At 45.7% G+C, this 17,391-nt stretch overlaps 1 protein-coding gene across 2 annotated transcripts in view; it reads right to left on the reverse strand.

Moving 5' to 3' along the window:
* Positions 1-17,391, reverse strand: part of LOC143357530 (uncharacterized) — a 247,368-nt gene that overhangs the window by 207,003 nt on the left and 22,974 nt on the right. The gene's annotated exons all lie outside the window — the stretch shown is intronic.

A 17,391-nucleotide genomic window follows, 5' to 3' on the forward strand; every position in this document is an offset into this window, starting at 1 on the left:
TTGCACAAAATTTGTGACCATAGGTTGGGGATTTCTTGATAGTTTAGTCAGTAGTAATAATTGTCTCTATATTGTACGCCAACAAACTGTTACTAGTAACATAACCCACCCATGTAGATGTGAATTAAGTTATACCTAATTGTAAGTCTCTTAACACGTTGAATGCCAACGTCACCCATATGTGGACGAATTTTTACGTTGATATATTCGTTGTACCAAACTTGATTAGGATCTGTAATATGCAAGAGAGTTGGAGGACTACTCAGTATCATACATTTAATTTTTTAATTTAATTTTAAATAACTTACTTTGATCTTATGGAATTTTGGGGGTTTCTAGTTTGGCGATCAAAGTGTTAATGCGACCACGTCAAAATAAAGAATAAACAAATATTGTAGGTTATGAATGTTCATCTGCATGAAGAAATATAAATAAGCTAACCGATCTCGTTTAGTGTTTCAATTTTCCTAGCAAATAAATCCTTGCACCCCGTGCATGTATCATTTCGATGCTTGTTTTTCGTAAACCAGTGTTGTTATGATTTTTCTCCGTACCTAACCAATTCATTGCAACAGAGGCTTATAAATTGCCTATATTGTGTTGATCCGAAGAGCGCAGAGCTCCGGAACCTAGGCGCAGAGTATCGTTCGAATATTTTTCCAGCAGACTGTATTTGTACTAGAGCCTGCCTTGATTGGCTGTCATGTCGAAACCATTTTATCTACGAGATCCCCGTCCGAGCAGATCCAAATATTTGTTTACGACGATCCATTTCAACCATCTATCTTCCCCGGTCTCTTCTCCACGAGTCATAAAAGGTATGGGGATGATCCCTCCGTCCACAGGTCGCTCGAAAAATCACGCGTTTTCCTGCGTTCCGTCGATCCTCGTCCACCCACCCCCGCGCACCCCTTCTTCCGCTCTTCTCGTGTCCCCGTGAATCGAACACAGTGGAAACTACTGGTATCCGTAATACGGAGATGAAACACCATTAGTCGGGCACAATGCTGCGCTTTGAAATTCACAGACGCTAAGCAGAATGCGTCTGCTGTGCAGAGAAAAGATTCCGATGCATGCGAGATACCCGGGGAGGATCAAAGCGCAGCGAAGGAAGACCTGTGCTCGAGGGGGACTGGATCTGTGCGGTAAGAGACAGAAAGAGAGAGGGAGAGAGGGAGGGAGGGAGGGGAAAAAAGGAAGAGGTTTAAAGACAGAGAAAAGGGAAGGCGAACCGTGAGAGACAGAGACAGAGAGCAGGCATTACTTCATCCTCAGCAACGACAGTATACCCTAAATGGACTCGGCCGACGGTGAACGTCGGCACGTATTTTCCACGGACGTCTGCGAGGCTAGCAGCCGATCGTAGAATGCGCTAGGTGCAATCACTGATATGAGTGCTGGAGGGAGTACATAGCGCGCGCGGACAGCCAGTGTCTCTCAACGAGTCGCGCATCCGCGGCGTCGTCCTCGCGTCCCGACCACTGAAATTCCGAGCTACTCCCCGGACACTTTTGTCCGGGCACGATCGACGAGATGCACCCGTTTTCATTGTTCTTTTCCTTCGCCGCGATTTCGACGAACGGCTCCCGCCGATCGCGTTTCTCTTTTTCTGCGACGAACGAAATCTCCGCTCCCGTGGTCGCGGGGCTCGGGAAATTGTCTCTTGCTTAGCTTCTCGATCGCGAACGCTGTTGCAAAAGTGGAACGACCGTGCTGGAAAATGTGTAAACTTCGGTTCTAACACGTTATCGCTGCGATATTTCGGTAAAGAAACCATTTTTGCGCAGGAGTAAAAGTGACGAAAAACCGTTCGCCCGAGTCCTCTGTGACCCACTGGACGACACGGATAGAGTTTTCACATTTAATTTACTTGACTTCAATTAATGTGCGGGAAACGCGCTCAACGCGATTACGCGAGCTTAACAAATTCGGGTTGGCTTGACCCTTTGATGATCATACATTTAGGACACCGTTCGACCGAGTCACTGCCGCCGCGGAAAGTCCATTAACATTAACAGAACGTATACTATAAAATTGTCAAAGGAAACCGCGTTGCAGCTTACGGCAACCAAAATTCGACTGTGTCGAAAAGTCGCCGAAATACCTGCCTCGATCGTACAACTTGTTTCCAACGATTTGTTGCTCGGGGGTCACGAACCCGAAAGATTGATCGGGTGCGTGTGGATCGTCAGCGCCGCAACGATCACAATTCTACGCGCATTATATGCTCATTAGCGTGTTTCCGTAGCCGGAGGGGTCGAATAGAATTCGACATCCCTTATGCATAGTAACCAGTTGCCGATGCCTTCCCTCGGCCCTCCACCCTTCGCTCTCTTCACCCCCTCGTACGCACCGACGACTGCCGGGGCTCGGCCTCTTGGATTACGTTACATTATTTCCATCTAATCCAGTGAATCGATCGGATAACCCATCCATCACTGTTACGCGCGATCCGGCTAGGCATGCCTCGGATTCATTAGGAATGCCGGCCGAAATCACGTCTTGATAAATGTCGGGCCGGCGGCGGCGGCGGCGGCTCTGAATCCCGCTAGCCCGGCCGTTCCTCGTTTCGTGAACCTCCGAGTATTCCGTGGAGTCACGACGGACGGTGATGCATGATGACGTTCGTCATTCGATTGTCTCCGAGAGACGCGGACAGACCCGTTCGGTATAGCTGGCCTCCTAGAACCGGGGACTTAAAGCCCGCACGATTTCGGTCGTTACGTCAGCGCAAACCTACACCCGAAACCGAATTTATTTCTTGGGGTACATATTATTCCACTACGATTTATTTTACGGTTTCAGTGATCAAAACTCTTTTTCGAAATTTACATCTATTCTTTGACTATATGTTCTTCAATAGCTGCACATTAACACGTTGAGCCATATGTGGCTGACGTTTGTGCAGGTTTTAAAATGAATTTTTACGTTGATATATTCATTGTACTAAACTTAATTAGGATCGATAGCATGCAAGAAAGTTGCAGGATTACTCAGTATCGTACATTTAATTTTTTCCAATTTTTATGGAATTTTTGGGGTTTCTAGTTTGGCGTTCGAAGTGTTAACAAAAATAGGATTTTCATCGCGAGTATGACTCGATGTTGCAGGGGTTAAAAGAATGGCTAAAAATTGAAATAGACAAATTCTAATAGTGACTTTCAGTGGTCCGTAAACTGGGGGCACCATCGACGTTCCAACGTGCAATCTTCGCTGGGATCGTGTTTTCCCTTTCCCCGAGAAACACTAACTTCCTAATAACAGATCTTTACGCGAATTCCTCGGATCTTACGAATTCGCGGTTACCGTAAACGCAACGAAGATTCGCGTCGAATCCTCGCCGAGCTGCGCGGCGCGGCTAGAAAGTAAAACATCGACGGTTCGCGCCGATGCGATGGTCGGTGGAAGAAACGCGATCGATAAAGAAAAACAGTTCGGCGAACTACACAATCTTAATTGCTTCCCGCGGCCTCTTTAATTCTCGCTGGTATCCCAGGCCTCCGGTGGTCGAATAATGCTACGCTCGCTCGGCGTAAAGGCCTAACATTAACGCGAAGTCGTAACACGGCCGGCCGGGCAACGATCACGTAAAAGGAATCTAAACCGTCCCCGCAATTGCCATTACAGAAAAACCGGCGGAACATGTAAGAAATCGATTACGAGCAACACGGCCGTGGGAGAGGGTGGATGGCGGGAAATCTGCGAGGAGGGATGGTGAGGGGGAGAAGTTTCGGTCTGCTGTTTATCGACGGGGATATTTTCGCGAGAGTCGTATCGAGCCCCCGCGTCCTCTTTTCAGATTCGCATTCCGATTTCAATGCACTCGCGTTGCTCGTACTTAATATCTCGTTCTCCATTGGTACGTTCTTGGTGCGCTGCCAGAGCTCCTATTTCGTCGAGTACAAGTCGTCGGATTCGGGGAGGGCAAACGGAGAGAAAAAGAACGACGGCCCGGTCACGTTGCAAATCTATCGTCGACGATTGTCTCGACGATGAAGACCGGAGGAAGAGCCCTGGTCGTCGACCGTGCGTACGCGCGCGCAAAAGTAACTTTCCCGGGACTTTCCAATTGCTGTGTAAATGTGTAATGGTTATCGACGATCGTGCCGGAGAGACACCCCCCGAGAACTGTAACTGCCCCGCTGTTCCGAGCCAATTACGGTATTAATATTGAAGCCTCTATCCACGGTCTATGAACGCCGCGAAACTTCACCCGGTGAATTTACGAGTTAATGAAGCCGGAAACGACGCTGAGCACCACCCCCGCGTCGACGACCGCCCACGTGTCTTTAAAACGCGCATGACACCGTGACTTTTCCACGCTCCGCGATTAATAATTCGCCGGGGATAGATTAGCGGCTCTGAATAACTCACGAACGGCTCGCAGGGGTGATTTCCCGCTGTCCGCGGAGACAGCTGATCGTCGGACGACGTATTTTTCCCTCCAGTGTCATTGCTCAGCCCGCTGCTGAATGCTCCCGCAATTAAATCGACTCCAAGTTTCCCTTTTCCCACGGGAAACTGTTTTCCACAGCTCGAGCGCGAGCCACCGTCGACGTTACAACGATCTCTTTGCTCAACCCTTGTGTCGATGGCCAACGTTTCGATCCATATGTGTAGCCTCCAAACGTAAACTAATTTACTTTACACCTGCCAGCAAGAACATGCGAGAAATTTTAGAGGCTAATTGAAAGTAAATATCAGTGTACAAAATAATGGACATAGGGGTTTAGAAGACCAATTTTTTGCACATTATTGCCCAAAGTTAGGATACATATCTTCGAGGATTTCATAGTAGTATCTTGTATATTATATAAAAATTACACGGATGCTTCCGGTGAGGTTTGAGAATAAATAAATTTGACAAATTCGAACGAGAATTTTCTTAAATGCTTGAAACCAATTTAAACAGGATTTCTTAAGGCTTTCGGTTATTACAAACTGACGAATTTGGAATAAATTTGTTCGAGCCATTTGCGAGGACGTTAAAGGGGTTGCCGACGGCTCGAAAACTTTTTATATGATCGAAAGCGGTTATAAGAGCAAGTCTAACATTCTTTCGCCATGTTAAGTTCAGCATCCCCGCCAGACACACACACACACACACAGAGTTGTTCCCAGCACTCTCCACTTCTACATCCCCAGATTTAGCAATTCAGACTCTAGTCACGGAATTCGCAATATGGCGGGTTCCTACGAAGATAACATTGACTTTTCCTGCGGATATTTGGCATCGTTTAAATCCACAGTCTGCCGTGCTTTCAGTTGCATTCAAATGGGATTATACTTAATGTATGTATATCCATCTCTATCTTGGCTCTTAGATTTTATTCATGTTCCTAAATAACTTTCTCTTGGCTTCCTTATCTGTTCATCTACCATTGTAACCCGCGAAACTTAAGAAATACAAGAAGATCTGTATACATAATTCATGGACAATTTTGCATACCTGTTTCCCTTCTCGAACGACGAAAAGTTACATTGAATTTTATTCGTATTATTCCCTACACGAGCTTAATTGTTTCTTAGCTATTGTCGGCGAGCCTGCATCGGCAACTATTGTTTCTGCTGCGTTCACATTCCTTTCGTTTCACCATCTTTTCGAGCTCCCTTCCAATTGGTCCGATTGTTTATATTTCCCTCTTCCGTTTTCGCATTCTTTCCCATTTTTTCTTTTTTTATTTATTTTTTCATTCTTTTCCGTGCACTCTATTGTCAGCTGATTCTTTTGTTCCTCACTTGTGGATTGCTTACAAATGTTCGTCCCTGCATTAGCATACTTTCCTTCGCTTTCTTACGTGAATTCGGAAGGTTCTACATTAATTCTACCATAGAAAATTAAGACGTCGGTTCTCAATACTCCGTGTCCGATTAACTATTCTTACCACGAAGCCTCAAAAATTTCCACAAAATTAAATTGAACCAATACCTCAACCAGAAAATTTAAATTGATCAGAATGGGTGCTAGTTTAACTCTGTTACATTCTAAAACTCCTAATAAAATTCGATTTGTCACGATAAAAACGAATTTGTACATCTGGTGAAAGATTAGCACTCGCTACCAGTTTCCGAGTATTCCTGCTTCATTGTACGAGGGTGCAAGTCTTCTCAGAAACCGGCAGCGACAGGCGACGAGTCATAAAATAAATGTGCTGCCAAAGCGTTAATCGCTGGTCCAGCCTCGGTTCCCACCCACGCGGCCGACCGCTGAACAGCCTAAAGCGCGGAATTAGCAGCAATATATCGCAACGAATTCGTCTCCGTGTGCAAACAGAGAGGCGTCACCCTCGAGCACGTGACGAGACCCCGAAGGATCAGAGGAGAGCACCGGGTCTCGTCTGGTAAAAGTCTCAATTGAGAAGGTTAATAACGCAAGCCTGGCTGTACATAGTGACGGCGGTCGGTTTACCTTGGAAGATCAGCTTTTCCGATTCCCATCGACGTCGGTCGGCAGGTATGCCGGGGCCGGATCCGCTTCTGGTCATTGGAACGGACCAGATGCCGCAGATGGACGAGGGGGCTCGGAGCTAATCACAATAGAACGTGCTTCCTTTCGCCAGCGCGCGGCGTTCCGGAGTGTTTACCTGGCCCGCAGCGCCAGGCCCCGTTTCCTTCGGCAGGTAATCGTCTCCCGAAGAATTTTCCGTTTGCGACGGTCCTGGTCTACGGAGGCGAGGGAGAGTTTTCCGCTTTTATGAGCTGTCGGCAGGGCAACGGACACCCGCGTGACGACATAATCTGACCAGGCCCAACTTCCACCCTCCACGGGGACCCCAACTCTCTCTTTTTCCATCCTGCGTTCACCGTTCTCGACACCCGGCGTGAAACGCTTCTGGCTCCCGTATATCCCGTGTTACTTCGCTCTCAAGGCGGCCGGGATTAGTTCTTAACTCGTGACACAGATTTTCGAGCGAGTTCCCAGCAAATTTATGACTTACTGCCGCGCCGCGCCGCTTCCTGGCTGCGTCGACTCGCGACCCGCCCACGCCGCCTCTCGACACAACACCCAGATAACATTTACATAGTCGGAGGATAGCTCGCGCTACCGTGTCCCTGGTAATGGAAGGCTGATGTTTAATGTATCCACCAGCCCAACCCCTTTCTCTTTCTTCTTCTGTTACGTGCCCGCCCATAGACGCGATCTTTAACACTTAACACGCTCGCAGACGTTCAAGGGAAATTATGCCTTCGCCCGACTACCGCTCTGCCAAAATCGCGCGACGATACCCCAAGCTACCGTTTCACCCGGGCTTCAAGAGCTAAGCGGCCCTGATCAATTTTATCTCCGACCCTGCACTGTCATAAATATGTCTTCATTTTTCGAGATTTTTATTCGAATTTCGTGGACACGCCATCTCTCGGTGTAAAATTTAGCTGACAATTTCTTTTATATATTTTGGAACCCACTTCTTGGAAATCAACACTAATTATTGGACCTAACGGAAATGGGTAATAACTAATAATTCAAACTAGGAAATTGCAATTTAGATGGAATGTTTACAACCCCTTAAAAGTGAATCTATTAGGTCCATAAATACTGATTCGTCACTGACGCAGAATCAGGCGCATTTGTTGAATCTTTCGTTTAATAAATTTCACAAAACTTCTGCTCGTAATTTTTGTTATTCTGCATTTCTCTTTCCACCAAATTGTCTGTAAAATTTTTACTTTCCTCCCTTCTCTTCGGACATGAAGGGACATTGCCTGGTAATGTAAGAGGGGAGTGAAAGAGAGTAGTTTAAAATTGTAGAGCAATTAAAAGTACAATTCGGACGTATCTCTTCGCCACTTAACATAAAAAGCAGCTCTAAATTCGACGCTCGCAAAGAAATTTTATATTTCGTGTGTCTTTTTATTCGCGGCGGCGGCCGGCTTTAGAGTCACTTCCTCTTCAAGCCGCTTTTAGTTTTGAGTTTGCGAAGAAATTACCAGCTGCGAAAGTATTCAGCAACCGACAGAATTCGGTTTGAATAAGTTCCGCGAGCGAGTGAACGCATAGAAAACCTGAAACTGTGTTTTGTGTCCCACCTCTCGGAAAGCGAAAGGCATTTTTCAAAAAGGTTCTTCTTTGAAATTATTATTCCTCAGTGAGACTTTATTGCAGTTAATTCTAACGCACCGAGCACTGTAAGCGACTCGAGTGTGTCGCCTTATAATAATTTAATTACAAATCATAGAAGCACCCTCACAAGTTCAACAATCGAATAAGAAGTCCGTCATGTTCACTGTCTTAAGGCATGTCCACACTGAAGCGACAACGATCAACTTTCAGTTGGTGTTTTATCTCGAAAAAAGTCGCCGCATTCTCCGAGCGAAAGAGAACGAAGGAAACAAAAACCCGCTCGACGTTGCTTCAGCGTTGATGCTCTGTAAAGAGAATGCGCAGCATTTTCGAAATCCACAGTAGCTGAGAGAATCATTTCCAAGACAGACAGTGGCGGTAACCGGTGTGAAAATTTCAGGTATACGGGGGTTGGAAGGTCCCCGGCAACCTTTATGGTTCCCGTATCAAGGACTGGATCTGCGCGGAGAGGCGCGCTCGAAGCGAAACTGCGCGTTCAAGTTAAGATAAAACCGACGGAACATTTTACTTCGCGTTTCACGCGACTTAAACGGAAACCCTTTGCTCGACTGGGATATTCCCTTGAAAATATTGTTTCGTCGAGTCCGGTGCACAGCATCCGAGGATCAGGCACCGCGTCAAATGTTTCTTCTGCAAATTCTAGCTCGGCCGCGGGACGTTCGAAAGGCTTCTTTCAAGCGAAAACATGAAATATATCGTCCCCGGCTGTTCGGGTTATTAAAACGAAAATATTTGGCTTGCCGTGGACCCGTTTAAATCGTCATTTTATACGAATTTCGTGCACGGTCGCTGTTTAAAACAATATTCGAAATGTTTCTCTGTCGAGTGAGAGAGAGAGAGAGAGAGAGAGAGAGAGAGAGCTCGTCCGGTTTTGCGGGGGAGGCGAAAATGGCACCACGCGAGAGCGTACACCGTCCTGCTTGTTTAACGTAAATTCCTAGTGAATTTTAATACGCTTGTTTGAGCGAGTACAATGGAGTCGTGGGAACGTTACTATTTCTCTACTTTGCGAATACAATGGGCAGCGGGGGACCCGGTAACAGCGTTACGATCCAAACAAACGGCAACGTTCGGCGTGTACTGGAGCCGTGGGGAAAAGGGCCACTGTGTATCTTCGAAACGGCTCGAAAAACGAACAAAAGTTTATGGGGCGATATTGGATGATTTACGTCATTATTGTTTGCCTATAACATACGCACGCGTCCGCCGCCGGTAAGTTTATACAATTTCGCCTCTTTTTAATGGAAACTCAATTTCATTCGTGACCGTGTTTGCCGCGGGGACGGGATGAATAGGACAGAAAAATGGATCCGCTTGTTCGGTTGTTCGTAGTTGCAAACGGCTACCGGATTTTCTGCTTCGTCGTTAACCCTTTGTTTTATGATTTATTTCGCAGCTGTGATCGGGGCGGAAATCGTGTTTCATTTTTGGTAAATATTAACCGTACCATAATATTTGCAATTATATTTTTATATTTGTTCGAATAAGTCTGTTCGAGATTCAGATCATTTGGATGAACTTTGAATTTGAAAAATCATTGTTTCACAGAAACAGCTGCGCGTCGGCGGCTGATATTCCAGGGTTTGCTTAGCTACAGCATCCCCCAACACGTGTGGAAGACTCACCCCAAAACCGCTCACGAAAAAGGCTCACGACCACCCCATGTTAGGAAAAAAGCCCAGAACTAATAACTTCCAGACGAAGGGATCGGAAAATTATCCTAATTACGGAGCACGGTGAATGAGCTTCGGATGTTTGTACAAGTTCCGAATTTCACGGGCCATTTTCGGAAAACTAGGGTGAAACAAAGAAGTTGATCCACCCCTCGAGGGGATTAACGAAACTAATTTTTGTCATAACTTGTGGATTTTAGGCATTTGTAACGAAAAATGGTGGGTTCGATGCGACGCAATAAAAAGCATTTAAAAAATGTGAAAACACTGTTTTTAATTTACTAAAATTGAGAAAAAATGCAATCGATAGAGGAAACTTTTATTTTGCACGCAGATTCCCAGTCACAGAAATGGCGAAAAGAAACACGTTCTAAAACGCCGTGCAATTGAAAGCTCGATTAAACTCGAGTCATATTTTCGTTTGACCCGGACACGCTAATGGAATCCTTAACGGAGAATGGAAATGTCTCGTTGACTCCAGTTTCCGTAAATTAGTTCATAACAATCTATTGTCTGTTTAACACTAGAACGGAACGGGTCACAACAATGGACGCCTAATTGGTCCGTTTTCTGAGCGACAGCGGCGTGTCTACCAATTTATAACGATTCTCGACAACAAACAGCAAAAAGTCTAATTAAATTTCATTCTTCGGTCGCGAGTCGCCTATAACAAACAAGATCTATAAATTGTTTGTTTCCCTGTAGAAAATTAAATTCACGGTATCTCACTGGGAACTCGTACCGAAATAACACGGACACGTTAAACTCTACCACAATTTAATTCGAATAATTAGACCTAATCAAGTTAAATCGAGCTAAATGTTTCTGAACATACCGCATGCATTTGATAAAGCCAGATTTCATTTATATCATTCGATTGATGACTTCGTGCATTCGTGATAATAATAGGCACGTGACATGTAAAACACCAAATTAGAGAAGAATTTAACCCCCCGTAAGCAACCTGGATTGTTTAAATATTGTCGACTTCGCTACGTATACCAGAATATTTTTTGAAAGCCTAGATCAGGGTAAACGGCATATGTAGATCTCAACAAATCCGATCTCGCTATTATTACAAAGCAACACGGGGGGTCCTAGCGCCGATAGATTAAAATTAATCGAAGGAAGAAAGGAATTGCCGTTCAACTCCCGTTTGCCGCGCGAAGATTTACAAGGTGGAAAAATCAGGAAAATGAAATTGTAGCCTTGGCAAATTGAAGAGCGGCGAAGTCGTGGGGATACGTACGCACACGGACGTCCGCGGTCCATTGATCAGAGGTCGGCCAAAAATTCATTTCGAAGCGGCCATTACTCTCGAGGTGTCGGGAGAGCAGCGCACGCTCGCGATTTCTCATATCGTTCCGCGTGCATGTTTCACGAGATAAGTCATCCGGCGGCTTTTACCGGACGCGTCCGCAAATTAGTCCCCGAAGCGAGGGCGTAAAACGGTCGGAGGTAGGCATTTTTGAAATTTTCACGAGTCGGAATTTTGAGGCCGGCTGTCCGAGTTTCGCCGGTCGTGCGCGCACGGTCTAACGCACACAACTTTTGGGGTCGTGCGTATGTATTATGAATGAACGGCAAGCGAGAAAACTGTGCGAGAGAGAAAGAGAGAAAGTACCGGAGAGGGAGACACGACATGGTCCGGTGTTAACCATATGGTCGGCGAAGGTGGTCCGAGACAGAGACCGACCCAGCGGAGTTAGGGTACCGAAGAGAGAGAGGGATAGAGGGAGAAGGTCGAGATTACCCGGAGGAGCGAAGCGGAAAAGAGAGAGAAAGGGACAAGCAAAGCGGAACGACGACAGCGCAGTCAATGGGACAACTTAGGGGCCGTTTTATACAGAAATTCGACGTGTCGCGTAATGCAATTTCGGACGTGACAAATGGCCGGCAGGTGAAGACGAAGCGGTCGTCTCCTCGACGCGTACACGTGCACACTGGCCCGCGCGTTGTGGATTTTTCGGCGGCCGGACGAGAACCGACCGTTCCCGTATTCCGGCAACGTTTCGAACGTGTCGAAACGGAATGATACATCAAACCAGCCGTCCCTCCGCACGCCGAAGGGGACCCTTGCGAGCCCCGAAATCCGCGGAAAGAAAGAATATCGACGTTACCTTGAGTGCGACTAATCGTGGGACAAACGCAGCCAGGCGTCGGCCCGTTTGCTCGGCCGCTAAGCCAGCTTGAGTGCGCTGGAAAATAGATTTCGGAGGATCTCGTCTAAATTATCCTGCTCAATGGCATTATAGCCTTCCGAGAGAGATTCCTCTTGTACACCTAATTCTGTTTTTACATGCCTCCTCGGGGAAATAGACGAAAAAAACAGCGCGCGGTAAAGAAGCGGAAGATTGATCGCGCGTGTGGGAACGCAATACCGATTACATCTTGAATGAACTTCTGTTCCATACAATTGACTTGGAAAGTTTTTACTACCTCGCACGAAGATTCTAATTATTACGTTCTATTTATCCCGACGATTAAACAGACGAGTATTAAATTCGGGCGAAAGTACGAAAGTCGGGAGAACGCTCCGGAAAAATTGGCTGCAGCTTGTGAAATTACCGTCTACTGAGAGTTTCAAATTTCCATTTCCATCGTTTTACACATCGAGAGACAACGATTCGTGAGAAAACATTAAAACAGAAGCGCGACTCGGTTCCCAGGGCTTCCTCCCGCCGCGGCCGTGTTCAGCGCCCCGTCGTTGGAAGCGATTTTCGTAGAAAACCATCAGCTCTTGTAAGCGAGTTTCTCGAGCGCGGCGGCGAGGCTGTTGGACGATTTTCGAGAAACGCGCACATGCAGAGAAAAATGCAGAAGCGATCCCCGCGACAGTTTCGCTGAACATTCAACTGCACTCGGCGACGCGTAGTGGCACTTCGCGGTGTCGGAACGCGTTCGTACAGAGGGACCGTGGAAAACCGTGCGACAAAAAGACGCGCGGGTTCAATTAAAAAGAAAAAAGCGCGGCGCCGACGAAATTAAGCGGCGCGAGAATAACGCCGGTACCCGAGTCACTGGCTAGAAGGGGCGGGTTCATTAATTAAACGCTCGACAAGCCCGGAGAGGGAGCCGCGGCTCTTCTCGCCTTGGATCGTCGGGGACATAAAAGAAATCTCGAAACTGCACAGTTGCGTTCCTCGGTTAGTCCCCCCTCCCGCCCCCACCCTGTTTTCCCGAGTGCCCCCCCCCCCCTCTCGCTACGGGGAAAATTAATTGTACCGTGGAATCCGCTCGACGAGGTGGAGCTCGATTATCGATTAATAGAAATTCGAGGAACCCTCGACGACATTTCCTTCGCTGAAACTGCGGAACGGCTAGCTGTCCTACGATCTAGATGATTTTTAGTTGCATAACTTGTAATTATTACCTACATCTAACATATTTCTAATTTGTACCCAATAAGATTATTCATGCATACGTGGCTTTTGTTCCACGTTTCACAAAATGCATTCTCTAACCAGCCGGTTATACTCAAATTATTTTCATTAATACCATATACTGTACTAATGCTGCTAATTTGCATAACTTAGATGATTTTTAGTTATCATTAGAGAGCGGAAACTGTGCCGCATCAATTGTGGGAAGCAGAGGTTCAACAACAATTGATTTCATCCCTCAATAATTTTGATGCTTTTAAAACAACGCAACAACACCAGTTGACCTGATCTTTCCCTATTTCATATTTCACTCGGCCAACTTTCGCATAAATGCATACGAATCTAGTTAAAATTATTTCGGGCAAGCATTGCCACCCGCCATTGCGGAAGCCGGATTAAAAGATTTAACCGAAACTGCATATAGTCACTTTTAATTGCGTTGTAACAAACATGTCTTGCAGTTTCGCATACGCAGTTGCGCACGGAACGTTTAAGCTCGCTCTAGTCTTGTTTCTGAAGTGGTCGACTACAGGCTATCAGGACTAATGCATACAGTAGCACGGATTAAGCAGAATTCACTGTTACTGGTAGTTTTTTCTTCTTCAAAAAGCTGTTCAAAATATACCACAACATATTCAAAAATCATCGAAACCGGAGGGTAGGTTTATACAGTTTCACCCCGCTCGCCGAGACGAAGCGCGATTATCGATTAATATAAATTCCCGGGACGCTCGGCAATTTTTCTTTCTTTTCCACGGGCGGCTGTTTCGCCGGGAAAGAGGGGACCGGCGACAACGATGATTTCGTATTTCGGGAATTTTTAGCGTGCCGGGGCTGCTTTAATTATTCGGAGGCCGCCGCGGCTGGCCGCGGGAGTCGTTATAAATTCCGCGTGAGAAGTAGCGCGTGCTATACAATTTCGCCCATAATAAATACGCGGTGGAGAGGTCGCTCCCGTAAAAGAGGGTTGCGCACGGACCGCGAGCCTTAATGCGGCTGGCAACGATTCGCCGTGTATCTCTACCTTTCTACCTTTTCTCGACCCATGCTGATGTTCAACAAGAACCTCCGCCTGCCCCCAACCCCTGTTCAACCTACCCCCTACCCCTGTTCCAGCGACCGTTCATAAAATGCGAGCCCCGAGATTCGCGGTTTTGCCGCGGTCTTTTTAGGCGATCCGCTCGATAAGAAATGTCTCGAACGCAATTTGAAATATCTGCGGACTCTGCGCGGTTCGGATGAAATATTGTTCGATATAGGAAGCGAGGAACGTATTTTTATTTTAACCCTTGTGCCATGCTCGGGATAATTTTAACTACAATTTTAACAGTCTTTTAACGTCCCTTGCGTAACACATCGCTCACATATAGCCACTTTTGATGCAATAAGTATAAACTTACTTCTTTATCTATAGAAAGTTATGAACAACAAAGAGGCTCTAACAAATAATTCGTAGTGCAAGGGTCAAATCCAACGACTGACTGAATTAAGAATACAGACCCCTGCCGGGAAAGATATTAAAAATTTTTCAATAGAGTTTTAGAAACGACGTTATTAAAATTTATCAAAATTCTTCGTCGCAATTCCATAATTAAGAATTTTAATTAAAGCACCGGTATAATCAAATCGAATAAACTTTGCTCTTGTGTACCAACACTTTCCCGTTTCTTTTACTTCCAAAGTCCACCGATCTGCCAACATCAAAGTTAAAACTCCCTTAATTAAATGTCAACCGTGGTACGGGTTAATTCGGAAAATGTGAATGTAACAATCGGCTGAACCGTCGGCAAGGATTTGCAGGTATCAAATGGAAAAATTCCAAATATGTATTTTACGTATCTCCCTTGACTGTGAAGGTGAAATTCGGAACGAAACGTCGTCGTAACGCGCGAAACCGGAATTTATTTTGGATTTCGGTACTATTTCCCCGCGACAAAGGGTATTTCCGGCGAGGATGAAATTGAACCATCGAAGCTAAACAAAATTATTTCAGAATAAACTCTTGATACCGTCGGTATCCTTCGAACGAAAATAATTTTTCAATAGGGGTTCGCGAGCTTACCGGGAGGAACCAGACATTTTATTTTTCAGCGTCCAAACACGGTTCGCGGTGAAAAAAAAATAGTCGATTTTATAGTTTCTGCTTGAAATAACATTTTACTCGGCTCCGTTGCGATTCCCAGACAACGCGACAAGCTTACATGTTCTATAAATACACGGTGGAATTGCGGATAAAATATTCCTATGGAAGATAGAAAGTTTTACGGGCGATGACAAGCATCGGTACATGGTCCCACGCTCATTAGAAAGTTTATGCGCAGATGTAATGCGAAGATTTCTTCAGATAATGATGTTTTATTGTTGCGTGACCCGTGCGTGGGGTCGCGGTGGTTTACAACGCCGAGTTTAATAGATGTTCCTTTACTTTGATTATTTATCAAATTCTCTTATCAACGAAAATTATATTTACTCCGCTATTGAGGCTATATTTCGCTATTAATTATTCCGCACCGACTCGTACTCGGTTATAGCTTCAATAACTCTGTTTTTTGAATTTTCTAAGAGCTCTGATCCCCTTGTGAATACAAACGCTGCGGTTCTACGGTTGATCAGCTTAAAATACCGTCGTTTGTTAATGTTTTTGGAACGTCCAACGTTCTATGGAATGTCGTGAATATCCCTAATCGCCAACATTATGACACCGCCGGGTAGGCTTTTTTGTGGGCAACCCTGAAGCTGAATTTTTCTGTACAATACGATCGTTAGCAGCGTAATGGGGTGCGAAGGGAACCCAGGAGATCTTCCCGGTTGATAAATAATGCGTCGAGCTCCGTTTACTTTCGTCTGTCATCTGCTCTTCCAGTTGCTAGGTAGTTAGTCGAGTGTGTATATTCTAGCCCGGGGGTGAATCGGTTTAACCTAATTCGAACCGTTTCTAACCTCGATGAATTCTTAAACGCGGAACGAACGCGAGACCCCGTGTGAAGAATTTCAACGGAGCTGGCTGGACGAAAAAAAAAACGTTCGAAATTGGGAAAACTGACGGAAAATGTATCCCGAAGTTTGCAGAAACGACAGGGTCAACTGACTTCTTCAACGCTAACTTTACGGAGCACTGAAAGTGGCTTAGATTATTTTATAAAAGTAACAAGAATATATTTAGTCGGACTTTCAGTGGATTTCACCGTAACACATGTTCCAACGGATAAATGTATTGAATAAATTTCTTATACATCTTTGCAATCCCAATAATTGCAAATTACAAATTTGGACCCCGTCGTGTTGACGGGTCGCGTAAATCTAGTGGAAGATTTTCCAAATACAGGCACATTTATTAAAACTTACGACTCGGCTTCCAACGGATAAACGTATTGAATAAATTTCTTATACATCTTTGCAATCCCAATAATTGCAAATTACAAATTTGGACCTCGTCGTGTTGACGGGTCGCGTAAATCTAGTGGAAGATTTTCCAAATACAGGCACATTTATTAAAACTTACGACTCGGCTTCCAACGGATAAATGTATTGAATAAATTTCTTATACATCTTTGCAATCCCAATAATTGCAAATTACAAATTTGGACCTCGTCGTGTTGACGGGTCGCGTAAATCTAGTGGAAGATTTTCCAAATACAGGCACATTTATTAAAACTTACGACTCGGCTTCCAACTGGCAGTAAATGGTATGGCAATGGCACGAACGAGGCGCAATTAGCATCGGCTAATGCCGGTTGCCTCGTCAAACGGGAACGCGAGCGAATCGGTATACGGCGTTGAATTCCGTATTCCGTGGGTATGAAAGTTTAAAAACCAGCATATCCCCGTGAATAGCGATTGTGTTTGCCAGTGAATTACGTCCCTAAACCCGCCTAATCCCGTCTTTTGTGAATACGTCAAGCCTCGGCACGGTCCGGTTGCCGCACGCGCCCATAGACATGCGGGTGGTTGGTACGCGCGTCCTGTAACGATGCTTCCGTCCCGCATAAATTAACAATGTCCGCGCCGTGCGTGCCTGCTGACCCGATATCCGCGAGACAATTTTCTAAGAAATTAGTCGAACGATATAATTTAACCGGCTTTTCGAGTGTAAATGCCTCCGCGACCCGTCCTCGTCAACCCTCCCCCGTTTTCAAACGGACCCGTCGAGTCGGGTATGCAAATAGGCTTGGTCAAGATACCCGGGTCCGGGAGGTGGGACGCGTCGTTATCCCGATACCCATTGTTTGTATTTCATAGTGGAGAACGTGAA

Source organism: Halictus rubicundus, chromosome 9 (genome assembly GCF_050948215.1).
Source record: "Halictus rubicundus isolate RS-2024b chromosome 9, iyHalRubi1_principal, whole genome shotgun sequence".
NCBI lineage: Eukaryota > Metazoa > Arthropoda > Insecta > Hymenoptera > Halictidae > Halictus > Halictus rubicundus.